We start from the raw sequence: 215 nt of genomic DNA on the forward strand, positions 1-215 counted from the left end.
GCTTCCCGGGTTTTTCCCGTTTGGGGGATGCGACTCGCGAAGTGTCGAGGGGAAAAGTGGCGGTGGCCAAACGGGCGGCTTGCCTGCTTTTTTTTTTTTAGGCGGGAGAGCTCTCTAGCACGGTGTTAACATATATCTAAAGTGATAGCTATCAGTTGCTGGGATTCATATCATAGCATTTGACCATAAGTCACATTAATACTTAGCCCGGGGGC

Source organism: Vipera ursinii (assembly GCF_947247035.1).
Source record: "Vipera ursinii genome assembly, chromosome: 2".
Classification (NCBI taxonomy): domain Eukaryota; kingdom Metazoa; phylum Chordata; class Lepidosauria; order Squamata; family Viperidae; genus Vipera; species Vipera ursinii.